The following is a 16,667-nucleotide window of genomic DNA, read 5'->3' on the forward strand; positions in this document are numbered from 1 at the left end:
AATTGTATTCACTAGATGAGCATGAAAGAGCCAGTAAAACTTGTTTCTAATATACAGTCATCACATGATGGTCAGTTAGATGACCAGCAATAAAATCTGCCATGATAAATCCTGTGTCATACTTGGTTAACCAAGATGTTCCTGCACAAGGAGATTGTGCCAAAACAGGAACTATGTAGAGTATAAATAGACAGCTGAGACTCTTGTCTGATGTCACCTTTCTTCTTTCTGCAGGACAGTGCCTCTTTCTACTCTGAAGCCAGTAGTAAGTAGTTCTCCTTTATAATGAGATCAAGTTCCTAATGGAATACATTTACAACTAAACAACAGTGAAATTTTACAGTTAATTACTGCATGTGTGGTTGTTATTAGAATCATACTGATAATTTTATTGAGAACAATTGTTTATATTTTATCATATAAAGTGATATACATGATTATATAGCTTATTTGTTATCTTGGAAATAATATTGTAAAGAGATAATGGGAATGAAACATTTTAACTCTAAAATCAGAAATAAAGTCTATGAATTTTTTCCAAGTAGTTCTGTCATTGGTATCTCTAATAAGACTACAACTTGGGAGTGTAGGGATTTTATTTAAAATCTATGTCTGTATAGTGATACAAATATTTTTAGAATAAGGATGTGAAGGTATCCTTGCCACTGATTTTAAATTTATCAAAAGAATATTATATCAGTGAACTTGAAAAAAATATGCTATTGATGATCATCAGCAGAAAATATAAATTGTCCATAAAATACATTCAAGACAAGCAAAAAAAGAAAACATATAGTGTTTCTGGTCATAGGTGAATATATTCTGATAGCTTATAGTTTAATTACATGTATAAATTATGTATATATCTTATATGACAGAGCACATAAGAACTTTGTGTTTGGGGCAGACAAAAATGTTTCTGGAAAATATTAGGGTTTCATGGAACTATTTAATATCTATCAGATAGAAATTATATGCTACTGCAGAAGATAATAATTCCAAAGAGCATTTATGGATGTTTTCTTCCATGTGTCTAAATCATGTGCTCTGCTTTTTTATATTTGAACCTACAGTGCCTGTCCATCAATGTATCTAAACTTCTGAATTTGGATAAACAGCAGTCAAAGTTATAACAAGTATAAATCCTGAAATCTATTAGATAAAGGGATGCAAATTTATGAGACAAAGGGTGGATTGCAGAAATGAGTGTCAGAAATTTCTAGAATTATACATCAGGCACAGTTCAGAATTTCAATGCTACTGCTTAACAAATTCAAGGAAGCAAGGACATTCCTTTTTGGAAAAATATTTTGTAGGAATTGACAGATTGTTTTTGCAACATTTTGCCCATAGTGATTTCTAGCAGTTTGGATGAACTAATGCTCTCTTTTAACTGAATCATACCTCAGAAAAACATGACAAAGCAATCAAGAGTGACAATTATCATATTATATTGGAATTTATAAAATATTACAGTAGATAATTGGAAAAATATGATCCATTAGGATCATGTCATTTTTCCTGTAACGTGATCATCCTATGTAATTCTGCAGGGGGTTTATTGACATACTTTCATGTCTACATAACCTTCAAAGCATTGCAATTTCTGGCTTTGAGAACTGAAGGCTTTAAGATGGTGCCTCGATTTCACTTCTGTTACCTGAGTTCTTATGGGAAACCTCATTACTAAATATCTAATACTGAGACTGCTCATGTGTAGAGTGGAATATTTAGTCACAGTATCTCCCAACGAGGTTTTTATGAGTTTGAAATGAATCCCATAAAGAGTCACATGACAAGTGACACCAAGCCCATAGTCATAGTATCTAAGTTATTGTGAGTGCCGAAGTTATGGCAAGGGGTGTTTTGACACATTTCATAAAAACTACATATTTATGTGTTTTATTCATTCCTCATATTAATTGTAGAGTAAGAAAAACTTTTCTTAATAGTTAGGGGAAACCATTTGCCTAACAAATTTAAAAAGTAAAGTGTGAGTGCAGTCAAGATGGCTCAGTAGAGAATGTACCAGGTATACAAGCTTGGGGGTCATAGTTCAAATCATCAAGCCCATCTAAAATCCAGATGGGTGTGGCTACATGCTATTCATATCCGGCAGAAGGCTGAGGCAGAATGTACTTGGAACAAGTTATGGGGTCAGAGCAACTGAAATGGTGAGATCTGAGAGCTCTGCTGGATCTTGTCTCAACTTATAGGGTAAAAAGCAATTGACTCATATCTCTATATGCAAGCATACATATATATTGCATAGTGACATACATTCAAATGTTTGTGCGCGTGTTTGTGTGTGTGTGTGGCAGGATGTTTTGCATTATACCATTAATAAGAAGATGTGTTCCGCCAGCCGGAGGACAGTGACCTGCCCTGCAGAGAGCGCCATCTTGGCTCCGGGACTCCGCCTTGGTCTGTACAGGTTAGAGTGAGGACCACAGAGGCAGACAGCTTCTGGGACAGGCAGGAGCCACAGAGCTGCTGAGGCAGCACCCTTTTGGGGCCGCAGACATCTGGCACCCTCCCAGTCAGAGGACAGTGACCTGCCCTGCAGAGAGCGCCATCTTGGCTCCGGGACTCCGCCGAGCTTAGTCTGTACAGGTCAGAGTGGGGACCACGGGGGCAGATGGCTTCTGGGACAGGCGGGAGCCACAGAGCTGCTGAGGCAGCACCCTTTTGGGGCCGCAGACATCCGGCACCCTCCCAGCCGGAGGACAGTGACCTGCCCTGCACAGAGCGCCATCTTGGCTCCGGGACTCCGCCGAACTTAGTCTGTTCAGGTTAGAGTGAGGACCACAGAGGCAGACAGCTTCTGGGACAGGCGGGAGCCACAGAGCCGCTGAGGCAGCACCCTTTTGGGGCCGCAGACATCCGGCACACTCCCAGCTGGAGGACAGTGACCTGCCCTGCACGGAGCGCCATCTTGGCTCCGGGACTCCGCCGAACTTAGTCTGTACAGGTCAGAGTGAGGACCACAGAGGCAGACAGCTTCTGGGACAGGCGGGAGCCACAGAGCCGCTGAGGCAGCACCCTTTTGGGGCTGCAGACATCCGGCACCCTCCCAGCCAGAGGACAGTGACCTGCCCTGCAGGGAGCGCCATCTTGGCTCCAGGACTCCACCGAACTTAGTCTGTACAGGTAAGACTGAGGACCACAGAGGCAGAAAGCTTCTGGGACAGGCGGGAGCCACAGAGCCGCTGAGGAAGCACCCTTTTGGGGCCACAGACATCCGGCACCCTCCTAGCTGGAAGACAGTGGTCTGCCCTGCACAGGAGCCCTCTGCCTCAGGAGCAGGGAGCACATCTTGGATCCAGGACTCCACTGAACTTAGGAACTTAGTCTGCACAGCTGAGAGTGTGCACCACAGAAGCCTACAGCTTCTGTGACCTGCCAAAGCAACACAGCATCTGGGAAAGGTCCTGTATTCCGCCTTCTTCTTCGGCCAGGAGGAGGTCCAAACGCCAGATATCTGTATACCTTCCCTTTAAGAGGAAAGCTTGTCAGCAGGGAGTGCTCTAACCACTGAAACTCAGAGGAGAGAGCCTGGCTCCCAGGTCTGCTGACAGAGGATACTCAGAATCACCAGAAGAACAACCTCTGAACAGAGACAACTATAACAACTCCAGAGATTACCAGATGGCGAGAGGTAAAGGTAAGAATCTTACTAACAGAAACCAAGACCACTCACCATCATCAGGACCCAGCACTCCCACTTCGCCCAGTCCAGGGCACCCCAACACACCTGAAAAACTAGACCTGGATTTAAAAGCATATCTCATGATGATGGTAGAGGACATCAAGAAGGACTTTAAAGAACTACAGGAGAACATGGCTAAAGAGTTACAAGTCCTTAAAGAAAAACAGGAAAACACAACCAAACTGGTAGAAGTCCTTAAAGAGAAACAGGAAAACACATCCAATCAGATGATGGAAATGAACAAAACCATACTAGACCTAAAAAGGGAAGTAGACACAATAAAGAAAACCCAAAATGAGGCAACACTGGAGATAGAAACTCTAGGAAAGAAATCTGGAACCATAGATGCAAGCATCAGCAACAGAATACAAGAGATGTAAGAGAGAATCTCAGGTGCAGAAGATGCCATACAGAACATCGGCACAACAATCAAGGAAAATGGAAAATTCAAAAAGATCCTAACTCAAAACATCCAGGAAATACAGGACACAATGAGAAGACCAAACCTACGGATAATAGGAGTGGATGAGAATGAAGATTTTCAACTCAAAGGACCAGCAAACATCTTCAACAAAATTATAGAAGAAAACTTCCCAAATCTAAAGAAAGAGATGCCCATGAACATACAAGAAGCCTACAGAACTCCAAATAGGCTGGACCAGAAAAGAAATACCTCCCGACACATAATAATCAGAACAACAAATGCACTAAATAAAGATAGAATACTAAAAGCAGTAAGAGAAAAAGGCCAAGTAACATATAAAGGCAAGCCTATCAGAATTACACCAGATTTTTCACCAGAGACTATGAAAGCCAGAAGATCCTGGACAGATGTTATACAGACACTAAAAGAACACAAATTCCAGCCCAGGCTACTATACCCAGCCAAACTCTCAATTAACATAGATGGAGAAACCAAAGTATTCCACGACAAAACCAAATTCACACATTATCTCTCCACGAATCCAGCCCTTCAAAGGATAATAACAGAAAAAAAACCAATACAAGGACAGGAACTGAAAGAGTTAATTACTGGACACCTGAACTCTCCATGAACTCTTCAGCTCAGAGTTCTCTTACCCCTCCCATCCAGAGATAGTTCCCGGAGCACTCCTGAACTTTTTACCCCAAGGTACCCCCTCCCAATTAGAAACTGCTCCAAGAACATTTTTTAGATAAAGGGGTCTCCTGGAAAAAACCTAGTCCTACCCCTCCTAACTGAAGACTATGCCAAGAACATTTTTGAGATAGGGGCCTCCTGGTACTATCCCAGAATGTTCCAATAGATCGAGTACATTGCCAAAATATAGGACACGACCCCTTGGTTATGTAAAGCCCCTTGGCAGAACACCTTGGTGACGTAAAACTTGTACTTTTTACCTGGCTATTTCCTATAAAAGCTTGTGAAAAGTTTGGGCTAATTGCCGAATCTCCTCTGCGAGTTTCGACCCCAGATATCTGGTATATGTGCTTTCTGTCAGCTTTCTTGTCGTTGCTATATTAAATCTTACCCTCTATACATCTTAAGTACCGGTCTCAGTGTCTTCTTGGGTGCGCGGCTGACCCGAGGCTTGAGTAAGTGCCTCCCTTTGGGAGTTTTGAGTCTTTCATTTGGTGCATTGGCTGGGAATCAGCGCGTTTACCCAGAAGTCCTGGACCCACTCAGAAGTAAGATTTACTGTTCTGCTTTGGTCTGGTGTCTGTGTTCTGTTAGTTTCTGAGAGGCCAGGTAGGCCATTCTGTATGAGCGATCGCTGTTTCGGTTTTGCAGACGCTCAGTGTGCAATGTGCACAGTGAGACCGCGCTCCGGGTAGAAGCGTAGGGTGTGGACAAAAGACAGACGTGTCCAGGAGGTGTCCACCGTCTGTGCGCCCTGGGAGACGTCCCAGGAGGACAAGGGGAGGACTAAGGACGCTTAGTGGACCCCTCTGGAGACCGGGTGGGTTCGAGTCCCACCTCGTGCTTCAGGGTGCGAGATCGTGGGTTTGAGTCCCACCTCGTGCTTCAGGTTGCGAGATCGTGGGTTCGAGTCCCACCTCGTGCTTCAGGGTGCGAGATCGTGGGTTCGAGTCCCACCTCGTGCTTCTGGTTGCGAGATCGTGGGTTCGAGTCCCACCTCGTGCTTTGGTTTTTTCTTTTGTCTAAGTCTCGTGTCTGCTCTCGTGTCTGCTATTATTCTAGAAATGGGACAATCTGCTGGGTGTGTAGGTGTGGAACTGCTGCATTTGTGTATTCTGAGATTGTGGGTTTATTCTGGCAGTGGCTGTGAGAGGACGACTGTCTATGGCCTCACGGTCTACACCCCAAAAGGTGTTCCAAGGGAGACCCTGGAAGGAGTGCCCAGGGTACAGAACAGTCAAAAAGACCTGGCTGTTGCCTGGCAGAGTGAAAAAGAGAGAGAATGTACTCTCTGCCAGAGCGGGAGTGGATGTGGAATCCGACCCCGTCAGAAAGTGGCGTTTGGCTGGTTGTGTTTTGGTCACGTGACAAGACTGTGTGTGTGTGTGTGTGTGTGTTAACCCTTTGTCGACTGTAGACTTGGACTGACGTCAGGACAGAATTTGTCAGCAATGGTTTTAAAAAGGAAAAAAAGAGAAAAAAGAACCATCAGGCCGGTCTTGCCCACCGCGCTCTCGGCGAGGCAGTGCCAGCGGCTCGCAGCGGGCAGGCAGCGCCGGCCAGCCTGGCTGCGGGGCCATCGTGGGGCAAGACCAGCTGCCACCGGCCGACAGGGGCAGCACACGGTCCGCACTCGGCTGGGGAGCCCCAGGCTGTTCAAAAGAGAATCTAGATGCAGAGCCGGCTTTGGCGGCGCAGTTATGCTGGTGGTGAGTGCGGCCGCCTGCCGGTCCCGGAGTGGCCGTGAAGCCTGCCACAGCTGGGGAGGGGCCGACTACAGCCGCCGTCCCTCCTTTGGCCCCCCCAGAGTCTGCCCGCACTCCCTTGTGCCTGCCTGGCTGCGTGCTCCCTCCCCAAAGACAGTGCAGAGAGCACAGGGCGTTTATCAGGTAGTTAAATAGTTAAATTGCCCCTCATTGGCTCCTCCCGGAGTCTGCGCACAGGTGCCCGCCCACACTCCCTCCCTTGTGTCCGACGCCCGCGCCGCCGCCGCTGCTGCCCCCACCGCAGCCGCTGCCGCCCCGACCGGCGGCGGGGCCGTTTCGCAGGAGGAGGCTGCTGTCTGCGCTCCGCCAGGCCCGCCGCCGCCTCCGGGCCATGCGGGAGGACAGTACAGAGAGTAACAAGTGGTTAAGTTCCCCCTGCCTGCCAGTGTTTGTTTGCCATTCCCACATTTCCGCCGCGGCGCGCGGCGGAGACGACTCGGCGCTTGGCTCTTCCCTGTCCATTCGCCGTTACTGAGAAAATCCTGGTTAGTTTCTTTCCCTCCGCTGACTAGTATGCTCGAGTTCAGCGGGTTGCTGCGTCTGATCTGAGGACGCCACAAGGTTCCCTGGTTGCTTCTCATTTCCCTGTCCCCTGTATCCTGTCTCTTGTTAACTGTTAACAGAAAAAAAATTGTGTTCATTTTGAAATATCAGTGGTCTGATGTGAAAACTGCACTCCCTTCTCTGCCCCATGTGTTTTCTCTTCTCAGGCACTGCCCTGAGTTGCTGGCAGTGAATCTGTTTTAAGCTCCGGTGAGGGAGACATACAAGGTAAGGAGCACCTGACTGCCAGGCTCTGTTGAGGGTCTCGTCTCTGTGGGACTAGAAAAATGTCCCATCAATCTGACCTAGGTTATGAAAAGTTACAAAAGTTAAGAGAAAGATAGAGGTCTGCAAAGAAGAATTGAGAGCAAAGCTTCAGCAGACTCAAAAGAAATAGGTTAACAGTAAAAAGAGGTAAACTATGAAAAAGTTAAGTGACAGAATATAGATGTAATAATTAGATCCATTGCAGTTAAGAAACAGGAGCAAAGAGAGATAAACGACAAAGACTAGAACCTAGCAAAGTGACACTTGCTAATAATACTAGCACTTAGAGATGATCTGTAAGAAATAAGGAGTTAGAAAATTTTTAAAAGAAGATAAGAGAAATAAAATGCTGGTCACAGGAGTTAGGGAAGCAAGAAAACTTAGTACCTGGCAACAAAAAAAGCAAGCCTTTGGCTAAAGATCAAAGTGTTTACTGTCCTAACAAAAAGAAGAAGAGCCCCCCCTCAAGACAAAACCCTTCACCTGTTCGTGGCTAAAAATAAAGAGATAGAAGAAGGGGTGCTAACACAGAAGCTGAGTCCTTAAAAGAGACCGGTGGTCTACCTGTTGATGCAACTAAAAAGAGACTGTGTTTTCATATTCCTCCACTAACCAATGCAAAGCAAGTTTAAAAGGTTCCTGGACACTGCAGGCCTTTGCAGACTGTGGATTCCAGGTTTTGCTGAATTAAAAAGATAAACAGCCCCTCGTATAAGAAAGAACAACCTTGGATGGCCTTAGATGCTATTGAGACTGCCCTAATGTTGTCCCCAACTTTGGGACTCCTAAATGTGACTGAGAACAAAAATATTGCTAAAGAGGTTCTTACTCAGAAATTGGGACCCTAAAAGACCAGTGGCACTTGAAAAATTAGACCTGGTGACTGAGGGATGGCCTGCTTGTCTGCATATAGTGGCTTCTGGTCAGAGACACATGATTCAATTGTTTCCCTGGCTGATGGACACATTATTAGAGCTTTTTTGACAGAACAAGTGACTTTTGCTTCCCCTGCTAACCTGCTGAGTCTTCACCTACTCATCGAAGGAACTTTGGTTCAGAAGGCTGAACTCCTGGCGCTAACCCAAGCCCTGCGGTTGGCTGAAGGCAGAGACATCAAAGACAAAGAAGAAATTCTGGCCCTCCTAGAAGCTCCTGCCAAGTACGTGAGTTTCTGGGAACGGTGGGCTTTTGCAGATTCTGGACTAAAGAAAAAGTCCCATTCACCTGGACTGAGGAACACCAAAAAGCCTTTGACAGCATAAAGGCAGCCTTGCTTGCAGCCCCCGCTCTGGCTTTGCCAGATCTGACTAAGCCTTTTACCCTACACGGATGGCAGTAGCCTCATGGTTAAAGGTAAGCAGAAGGCGGGGACAGCAGTGCAGCAGTGGACAAAAAGCAGGTGATCTAGGACTTCAGCCCAAAAAGCTGAACTTGTGGTTTTGATACAAGCTCTATAAATGACACTGACAGCGGGTATGCTTTTGCCACTGTATGGAACAATATGCAGACAAAGAAAGCTGTTGACATCTGCAGAAAAAGACGCTCTCAATATGGATAAATGATACTGCTCACATAGTCATCAAGAAGACTATTAAAGAAAATTTTTTCCAAGGTTCAGAGTGCCAAAAGCAATGGTTGCCCAGGCCTTGGAGGTTGTCAGAACACAGATCTGGGACCAGATCAAAGAAGCTCATGCACCTGAGACTACAGCAGTTCGGTCCTTGTCAGATGACATCGCACCGGCACTCTTGAGCCTCGGTGGAAAGGACCATATCTGATACTGTTAACAACTCCACGCCTCCCACGTCAAGAAGGCTCCTAGCCAGGGTAGAGGCAACCATGAAGACAACTGGACGGTGGCAACTACTGACAATCCTCTTAAACTTCGCTTGTGTCGTGGGGGCCACCCTAAGCCTAGGGAACGACAACCCTCTTGCCCCAATTCAACAGTCATGGGAAGTGCTTAATGGGGAGGGAAACATTGTATGGGCAATCACTGCAGCACATCCCCCTTGGACTTGGTGGCCTGATCTCACACCTGACATTTGTAAGTTAGTAGCAGGATCTCCCAATTGGGACCTCCCTGACCATACTGATCTTACTAACCCACCCCCTGAACAGCGGTGTGTTTCAGGTGGAATAGGGAACATGTATGGGTGTTCAGGGCAGTTCTACCGGGCTAATCTTAGAGCTGCACAGTTTTATGTTTGCCCTGGTCAGGGTCAAAACAAAGAGCTTCAACAAAAATGTGGGGGGGCATCAGATTATTTCTGTGGCAAATGGACATGTGAAACGACAGGGGATGCCTACTGGAAGCCTTCCTCTGACTGGGATCTAATCACGGTAAAACGAGGTAGTGGTTATGATAAGCCATATCAAGGAGAAAGAGATCCCCATAAATACCCAAACTATGGCAACCTCCATCCAAATGAGGCCGCCATAGGAGCTTATGGGTGTGCTACTGAAAACAGCCCCCCAGGACCATGCAAAGGTAAATACTGCAACCCCCTACTTATAAAATTCACTGAAAAAGGAAAACAAAATCGTTTAAGTTGGCTTAAAGGAAATAAGTGGGGTTGGCGTGTATCCAGTCCACCGAGAGACCCTGGGTTCATTTTTACAATCAGGCTAACAGTGAGACCTTCCCTATCGACCTTAGTTTCCCCACCGCCCCTAGATACAAAAAGCCGTCTGGTCAGTCTAGTTCAAGGAGCTTTTTTAGTGTTGAATAGGACTAATCCTAATATGACTCAATCATGTTGGTTATGCTATGACTCTAGGCCCCCTTATTATGAAGGAATTGCTCAGATCAGGACTTATAATACTACTTCAGATCATTCTCAATGCCTTTGGGGAGAAAACAGAAAGCTGACTCTGGAAGCAGTTTCAGGAAGTGGACTCTGTTTAGGCCAGGCACCTCAGGATAAACGGCACCTTTGTAATCAGACCCAGAACATCCAGCCTAGCAAAAGTAGTCAGTATCTGGTGCCTCCCATAGACACAGTATGGGCTTGCAATACCGGTCTCACTCCTTGTGTATCTCTATCTGTTTTTAATAGTTCCAAAGACTTCTGCATTTTAGTTCAGCTTATTCCTAGACTCCTGTATCATGATGATAACTCCTTTTTAAATAAGTTTGATCATCGGGTCCGTTGGAGAGGAGAGCCCATTACCTTAACCCTGGCAGTACTTTTGGGATTGGGAGTAGCAGCGGGAGTAGGTACAGGGACCGCTGCCTTAATTCAGACCCCCCAATACTATGAAGAATTACGTACAGCTATGGACATTGATATTAGAACTATAGAACAGTCTATAACTAAATTAGAAGAATCTTTAACTTCCCTGTCTGAAGTAGTGCTGCAAAATAGGAGGGGATTAGACTTATTGTTCCTTAAAGAAGGAGGACTTTGTGCTGCCCTAAAAGAAGAATGTTGTTTTTATGTTGATCATTCAGGAGTAATCAAAGACTCTATGGCCAGACTTAGAGAACGCCTAGATATGCGTAAGAGAGAGAGAGAAAGCCAACAAGGATGGTTCGAAAGCTGGTTTAATAAGTCCCCTTGGCTTACCACTCTCCTCTCCTCCATAGCAGGACCCTTAATTATACTTATGCTTTTGCTCACTCTCGGCCCCTGCATTCTTAATAAGTTAGTGGCTTTTGTCAGAGAAAGAATAAATGCAGTGCAGGTTATGATATTAAGGCAACAATATCGGGTCCTTCAGGAAGCCGGTACCCAGCTCTAAGATTAGAGCTTGTCCCTAAAAGAAGGGGGGAATGAAAGAGTTAATTACTGGACACCTGAACTCTCCATGAACTCTTCAGCTCAGAGTTCTCTTACCCCTCCCATCCAGAGATAGTTCCCGGAGCACTCCTGAACTTTTTACCCCAAGGTACCCCCTCCCAATTAGAAACTGCTCCAAGAACATTTTTTAGATAAAGGGGTCTCCTGGAAAAAACCTAGTCCTACCCCTCCTAACTGAAGACTATGCCAAGAACATTTTTGAGATAGGGGCCTCCTGGTACTATCCCAGAATGTTCCAATAGATCGAGTACATTGCCAAAATATAGGACACGACCCCTTGGTTATGTAAAGCCCCTTGGCAGAACACCTTGGTGACGTAAAACTTGTACTTTTTACCTGGCTATTTCCTGTAAAAGCTTGTGAAAAGTTTGGGCTAATTGCCGAATCTCCTCTGCGAGTTTCGACCCCAGATATCTGGTATATGTGCTTTCTGTCAGCTTTCTTGTCGTTGCTATATTAAATCTTACCCTCTATACATCTTAAGTACCGGTCTCAGTGTCTTCTTGGGTGCGCGGCTGACCCGAGGCTTGAGTAAGTGCCTCCCTTTGGGAGTTTTGAGTCTTTCAGAACCACGCCCTAGAAACAACAAGATGGTAATCCCTCAACAAACCGAAAAGAAGACAGCCACAAGAACAGAATGCCAACTTTAACAACAAAAATAACAGAAAACAACAATTACTTTTCCTTAATATCTCTTAATATCAATGGACTCAACTCCCCGATAAAAAGACATAGACTAACAAACTGGCTACACAAACAAGACCCAACATTTTGCTGCTTACAAGAAACTCATCTCAGAGAAAAAGATAGACAGGACCTCAGAATGAAAGGCTGGAAAACAATTTTCCAAGCAAATGGTCTGAAGAAACAAGCTGGAGTAGCCATTCTAATATCAGATAAGATTGACTTCCAACCCAAAGTCATCAAAAAAGACAGGAAGGGGCACTTCATACTCATCAAAGTTAAAATCCTCCAAGAGGAACTATCAATCCTGAATATCTATGCTCCAAATACAAAGGCAGCCTCATTCATTAAAGAAACTTTAGTAAATCTCAAAGCACACATTGCACCTCATACAATAATAGTGGGAGACTTCAACACACCACTTTCACCAATGGACAGATCATGGAAACAGAAACTAAACAGGGACACAGTGAAACTAACAGAAGTTATGGATCAAATGGATCTGGCAGATATCTACAGAACATTTTACCCTAAAACAAAAGGATACACCTTCTTCTCAGCACCTCATGGTACCTTCTCCAAAATTGACCACGTAATTGGGCACAAAACAGGACTCAACAGATACAAAAACATTGAAATTGTCCCATGCATCCTATCAGATCACCATGGACTAATGCTGATCATCAATAACAAAATAAATAATAGAAAGCCAACATTCACATGGAAACTGAACAACACTCTTCTCAATGATACCTTGGTCAAGGAAGGAATAAAGAAAGAAATCAAGGACTTTTTAGAGTTCAATGAAAATGAAGCCACAACATACCCAAACTTATGGGATGCAATGAAAGCATTTCTAAGAGGAAAACTCATAGCTCTGAGTGCCTCCAAAAAGAAACTAGAAAGAGCACACATTAGCAGCTTGACAACACACCTAAAAGCACTACAACAAAAGGAAGCAAATTCACCCAAGAGGAGTAGATGGCAGGAAATAATCAAACTCAGGGGCGAAATCAATCAAGTGGAAACAAGAACTATTCAAAGAATCAACCAATCAAGGAGCTGGTTCTTTGAGAAAATCAACAAGATAGATAAACCCTTAGCCAGACTAACTAGAGGGCACAGGGAAAGTATTCTAATTAACAAAATCAGAAATGAAAAAGGAGACATAACAACAGATCCTGAAGACATCCAAAACACCATCAGATCCTTCTACCAAAGGCTATACTCAACAAAACTGGAGAACCTGGATGAAATGGAGAAGTTCCTAGACAGATACCAGGTACCAAAGTTGAACCAAGATCAGGTTAATGATCTAAACAACCCTATATCCCCCAAAGAAATAGAAGCAGTCATTAATAGTCTCCCAACCAAAAAAAGCCCAGGACCAGATGGGTTTAGTGCAGAGTTCTATCAGACATTCAAAGAAGATCTAATCCCAGTTCTTCACAAACTATTCCACAAAATAGAAACAGAAGGTACTCTACCCAACTCATTCTATGAAGCCACAATTACTCTGATACCTAAACCACAAAAAGACCCAACAAAGATAGAAAACTTCAGACCAATATCCCTTATGAATATTGATGCAAAAATACTCAATAAAGTTCTTGCTAACCGAATCCAAGAACACATCAAAACAATCATCCATCCTGACCAAGTAGGTTTCATCCCAGGGATGCAGGGATGGTTCAATATACGGAAATCCATCAACGTAATCCAGTATATAAACAAACTCAAAGACAAAAACCACATGGAAATCTCGTTAGATGCAGAAAAAGCATTTGACAAGATCCAACACCCATTCATGATAAAAGTCTTGGAAAGATCAGGAATTCAAGGCCCATACCTAAACATGATAAAAGCAATATACAGCAAACCAGTAGCCAACATCAAAGTAAATGGTGAGAAGCTTGAAGCAATCCCTCTAAAATCAGGGACTAGACAAGGCTGTCCACTTTCTCCATACCTATTCAACATAGTACTTGAAGTCCTAGCCAGAGCAATTCGACAACAAAAGGAGATCAAAGGGATACAAATTGGAAAAGATGAAGTCAAAATATCACTTTTTGCAGATGATATGATAGTATATATAAGTGACCCTAAAAATTCCACCAGAGAACTCCTAAACCTGATAAAGAGCTTCGGTGAAGTAGCTGGATATAAAATTAACTCAAACAAATCAATGGCCTTTCTCTACACAAAGAATAAACAGGCTGAAAAAGAAATTAGGGAAACAACACCCTTCTCAATAGTCACAAATAACATAAAATATCTTGGCGTGACTCTAACTAAGGAAGTGAAAGATCTGTATAATAAAAACTTCAAGTCTCTGAAGAAAGAAATTCTAGAAGATCTCAGAAGATGGAAAGATCTTCCATGCTCATGGATTGGCAGGATCAACATTTTAAAAATGGCTATCTTGCCAAAAGCAATCTACAGATTCAATGCAATCCCCATCAAAATTCCAACTCAATTCTTCAACGAATTAGAAAGTGCAATCTGCAAATTCATCTGGAATAACAAAAAACCTAGGATAGCAAAAACTCTTCTCAAGGATAAAAGAACCTCACCATGCCAGACCTATAGCTTTACTACAGAGCAATTGTGATAAAAACTGCATGGTACTGGTATAGTGACAGACAAATAGACCAATGGAATAGAATTGAAGACCCAGAAATGAACCCACACACCTACGGTCACTTGATCTTCGACAAGGGAGCTAAAAACATCCAGTGGAAGAAAGACAGCATTTTCAACAAATGGTGCTGGCACAACTGGTTGTTATCATGTAGAAGAATGCGAATCGATCCATTCATATCTCCTTGTACTAAGGTCAAGTCTAAGTGGATCAAGGAACTTCACATAAAACCAGAGACACTGAAACTTATAGAGGAAAAAGTGGGGAAAAGCCTTGAAGATATGGGCACAGGGGAAAAATTCTTGAATAGAACAGCAATGGCTTGTGCTGTAAGATCGAGAATTGACAAGTGGGACCTCATGAAACTGCAAAGCTTCTGCAAGGCAAAAGACACCATCAATAAGACAAAAAAACCACCAACAGATTGGGAAAGGATCTTTACCCTATCCTAAATCAGATAAGGGTCTAATATCCAATATATATAAGGAACTCAAGAAGGTGGACTCCAGAAAGTCAAATAACCCCATTAAAAAATGGGGCTCAGAATTGAACAAAGAATTCTCACCTGAAGAATACCAAATGGCAGAGAAACACCTGAAAAAATGTTCAACATCCTTAATCATCAGGGAAATGCAAATCAAAACAACCCTGAGATTCCACCTCACACCAGTCAGAATGGCTAAGATCAAAAATTCAGTTGACAGCAGATGCTGGCGAGGATGTGGAGAAAGAGGAACACTCCTCCATTGTTGGTGGGATTGCAAGCTTGTACAACCACTCTGGAAATCAGTCTGGCGGTTCCTCAGAAAATTGGACATAGTACTACCGGAGGATCCAGTAATACCTCTTCTGGGAATATATCCAGAAGATGTCCCAACCGGTAAGAAGGACACATGCTCCACTATGTTCATAGCAGCCCTATTTATAATAGCCAGAAGCTGGAAAGAACCCAGATGCCCCTCAACAGAGGAATGGATACAGAAATTATGGTACATTTACACAATGGAGTACTACTCAGCTATTAAAAAGAATGAATTTATGAAATTCCTAGAAAAATGGATGGACCTGGAGGGCATCATCTTGAGTGAGGTAACACAATCACAAAGGAACTCACACAATATGTATTTACTGATAAGTGGATATTAGCCCAAAACTTAGGATACCCAAGATATAAGATACAATTTGCTAAACGCATGAAACTCAAGAAGAATGAAGACCAAAATGTGGACACTGTGCCCCTTCTTAGAATTGGGAACAAAACACCCAGGGAAGGAGTTACAGAGACAAAGTTCGGAGCTGTGATGAAAGGATGGACCATCTAGAGACTGCCATATCCAGGGATCCATCCCATAATCAGCTTCTAAATGCTGACACCATTGCATACACTAGCAAGATTTTGCTGAAAGGACCCAAAGATAGCTATCTCTTGTGAGACTATGCAGGGGCCTAGCAAACACAGGAGTGGATGCTCACAGTCAGCTATTGGATGGATCACAGGGCTCCCAATGGAGAAGCTAGAGAAAGTACCCAAGGAGCTAAAGGGATCTGCAACCCTATAGTTGGAACAACATGATGAACTTACCAGTACCCCGGAGCTCTTGTCTCTAGCTGCATATGTATCGAAAGATGGCCTAGTCGGCCATCACTGGAAAGAGAGGCCCATTGGACTTGCAAACTTTATATGCCCCAATATAGGGGAATGCCACGGCCAAAAGAATGGGAATGGGAGGGTAAGGAAGTGGGGGGCGGTATGGGGGACTTTTGGGATAGCATTGGAAATGTAATTGAGGAAAATATTATAATAAAAAAACACAATGAAAAAAAAAAGTAGGCAGATACCAAAAAAAAAAAAGAAGATGTGTTCCAAATTCTTTGTTTCAAAATGAAGAGAAAAATCTTTTAGTGAATAAATAACAAACAAATAAACATCATATCCTCAGTAGACAACATTCTGGCTAGTTTTATCTCAACTTGATACAGCCAGTGTTATTTGAGTGGAGGATACTCCAGTTGAGAGAAAACTTCCAAATGATCAGGCTGTATGCAGGCAAATTTTTAGGAAATTTTCTCAATTACTAGTTGAGGAAGTAGGTCTCATTCCATTTTGGGTAGTGCCACTTCTATGCTGGTGGCC

The sequence above is a fragment of the Mus caroli genome, unplaced genomic scaffold (assembly GCF_978045245.1).
Source record: "Mus caroli unplaced genomic scaffold, Mus_caroli_1 scaffold_18, whole genome shotgun sequence".
Lineage (NCBI taxonomy): Eukaryota > Metazoa > Chordata > Mammalia > Rodentia > Muridae > Mus > Mus caroli.